Genomic DNA, 3596 nt, shown 5'->3' with positions numbered 1-3596 from the left:
GCACTGGGCTGGCCTCATCTCGAGTCCTGTGTGCGGTTTTGGGTGCCACAACATAAGAAAGACACTGAAACTCTTAGAGACTGACCCAAGGAGGGCAACAAGGATGGCAAAGGGCCTTGAGGGGAAGCTGTGTGAGGAGTGGCTGAGGTCACTGGGGCTGTTCAGCCTGGAGCAGAGGAGACTGAGGGGAGACCTCAGTGCAGTCATAACTTCCTGGTGAGGGGAAGAGAGGGGCAGGCACTGATCTCCTCTCTGTGGTGACAGTGACAGGAATGGGAATGGCTTGAAGTTGTGTCAGGGGAAATTTAGGTTCGATATTAGGAAAAGGTCCTTCACCCAGAGGGTGGCTGGGCACTGGAACAGCTCCCCAGGGATGTGGTCACAGCTCCAAGCCTGACAGAGCTCAAGAATCATTTGGACAGTGCTCTCAGGCCCATGGTGTGACTCTTGGGGATGGGTCTGTGCAGGGCCAGGAGCTGAACTCAGCATATTCTGTGATTCTGTGATTCTGTAATTAGAGATCATTGGTATACTCTGGACTCTAACAAAATGTGAAAGAATACAGTTCTTAATTACAGCATGACCAATCACACAGTATGAACAACAGATTTGAATAAAACTTAGCAATTATTTCCAGTAGGCTGAAATATAGCTGAATAAAATGCTTGCTTAATAATTTAGAAAGAAGGAAAAAAATAGTCTTGTTTGCAAACTGAACAGTAGAAAAGCTTAAAGGGGTTAAATTAATCAAATAAATTATTAATTACAATTAGCTCATCCATTAGAGTGGTGCATCTAAATTCACCAGCAAGCATCAGGGTCCTTTACATTGGTCCCAAAAGAGACATTTCAAAGTACAAACACCATCCTATAGGGAGTAGAAGAGAGGACCTCTTTCAATTGAATGTCTCACCACCAGTTTTCCAAGCTCAAACTACTCTTCTCCTTACCTGGCCGAGTAAATCATTGTTTTCTACAAGTGAGAATATTGCTTTAGTAAGAGTGACTGTGGATCTTGCTTAGCAAGACCCTGGAACCCTGAGGTTAAAGACATTCTGGAAAGTGCAGGGTGGAAGGACAAGGGGAAGAACATTTTGGGCAAGATCCAAAGTGAACCAAGACCATTTCCTTCTTCTGTAAAGAATTTAACACTGAAAAGAAGCCCTAACAGGGTAGGACATGGGGATTGTTTTTTGCCCTGAATATTCTCTTTTGGAAGAGAAGAAACAAGCATTTGTTTTTCAAACACTGAATATGGGGAGTGGTAAGATGTTCCCCAGAAGCAGTAAGTCACCCAAGTCCCATGAAGGTTGGATTCATAGGTGGATGGGTATCACCCCCTTCCCTGCCCCTGTGTGTCCAATACAGGCAGGTGGGTGATGGGGTTGTGCATGATGTCCATAGAAAGAGAGAGCACAGGTCTCAAAGTGGGAATTACAGCACTCAGCCTGGAAAAACTTAGGTCAGCAGCTTAGAGTTTCAATGACAGAGCAAGGACCAGAGTGTAGGTCCCACAAGTCACAATCCAGTGCCTGACTCACTGGACCACAACCCAGATTGCTTAAGAAAAGGTCTTAAAATATATGTAGCATGAAGCTTGTACATGTTCCTCTATCAGGATCAATAGGACAATTCTGCAGAACTATGTTCTACTAAAACTCAAAAGACTGATTAGAACAAAAGTTTCAATAGTATATTTTTGTGATACCATTTATTATCCTGCACAGCTTGACATAGTGTAGTATATTGCACCTATAAATCAGTTGCAGCAAATTATTTAATGATGCATTAACTGTGGAATTTCACATATATTACAGTTCTTTAGCCAATGTTGAATGCTTTTTCAACAGCTTAATCCATCCCTGAAGTACCAAGCAGGCATATTCATTCATCATCAGGGTGCACGTAGTCTTCTCTTTGCTCTTTTTTATTTTATTAAAGCCCTCGATCTACAAGCATGACATTAAATAATTCCCCAGAGCCTTTTCTTCACAACACTCCCACCACCATCCTCACACTTTTATTGGGAAAAAAAGATCTTTTTTTATTCACTATTAGGTTCTCTTTGTCCTTTGGCACAGGTTAAGCCTGGCATTGACTTGGACAACACTGTGGAGGACTCCTAGATGATTCATTGGTGCCCAGGTGACAAAAGATAGGAGAAGGTGGAGTTACTGAGTGGCTTCTTTGCTTCAGTCTTTACTGCTAAGGCCAGCCCTCAGGAATCCCAAACCCTAGAGGCAAGAGAGAAAGTCTGGAGAAAAGAAGAGCTGCTCTTTGTTGAGGAGGATTGGGCTAGAGATCATACAGAAAAACTGGATACCCACAAACTCAAGGGTCCTTAACAAGTTCCTCCATTTGGGGAAAAGCTGTGCAACCTTTAGCTGTTAGAATCACCTTTCCAAGCATCTTCCATTTCCTCCAGGTCCTGCATAAAACTGCTTCAAATCCTGGACAGCAATGTGGAGAGTGATGATTGATTTTTCTTCTGCCACTTGTCACTGCTGGAACAGGAAGAGAGAATAACTGGCTTGTGGCTGTTCTTCTTGGCAATTGTCTTTCCTCTCCATTCACCTACAGAGATAAATCCTGCCATGGCAGAACATAGCCTTAAGGAAACTCTTCTGTACAGTATGGAATGTTAACATTGGATTTTATTCTATAACATTGGTTTTTAAAGGTTCTCCCCTTCAGTTGGTACCTGAAGGTATTTGTGCTTTTTCTTCTTATTCTTTGTGTCCTTACTCTGGTGGTAATTTGTGCAGATCCTGCCAGTTCAATCTTTATGCAGAGTAACTAACAATGGCACAAGGATAGCAAGCTGGATCATGTTGCTTTCTTTTTCTACTTTAGAAATGGAGCACAAATGTCTGAGGCATTATTCCTGGGCTTGGATAGCCTTCTTAGGAAAAACCTCAGGATACTATTTGATAAATGGAAGCATTTTGGAAAATCAGTGTGGTTTCTATGAGGGAAAATTGGGCTAGAACTCTAGAGAAAATGAGGAAAGCAAAAGCTTGTAATTCAACAGCATACAGGGAGAAAAGGTCACCCCAGCTGCCTCCCTAACAACCACTGTAGAAAGAAGGCAGAGGGGACAAGACCTGATTTCTGAAAACACAAAGCCTCCTCCCCTTTCAGGGAGTCAGAAGGATGTCTCCAGCCAGTGCATCATCCTAGCAGGATGGCTCCAGCCAGCTTACTGTCCTAGCATGAGAGACTGAGCTGAGTTACAGCTGCAGACCTGTCTTGTCACCTGTGCAGCACACACACACACACACACACACACACACACCTCTGAGAGAGGTAGGAAGCAATGTTGTAACATCGTAGCAACAATGCAAGAAAGGTCAGAAAGAGACTTTATAGGAAGGGACAGTGACTCACATCAGCTCTCTGATGGCACAAACTCACAAGTACCAAGATGTGTGCATGCAAATAGGCTTCTAAGCAGTCAGGCACTAAGAGACTGAGACGTGAGAATGGTCATCATTCTCCTGATGACACAGAAAATGAGGAGCAATGTCTATCCAGCCCACCTTAACATCTTAGGATGATGACCCCTGGCTGGATTTTGATAGGCTTTTTTTGAACCC

The sequence above is a fragment of the Agelaius tricolor genome, unplaced genomic scaffold, assembly GCF_023055355.1.
Source record: "Agelaius tricolor isolate 1412-34295 unplaced genomic scaffold, bAgeTri1.0.p SCAF_8, whole genome shotgun sequence".
NCBI classification, from domain to species: Eukaryota; Metazoa; Chordata; class Aves; order Passeriformes; family Icteridae; genus Agelaius; species Agelaius tricolor.
This window is presented reverse-complemented; position numbering follows the sequence as displayed.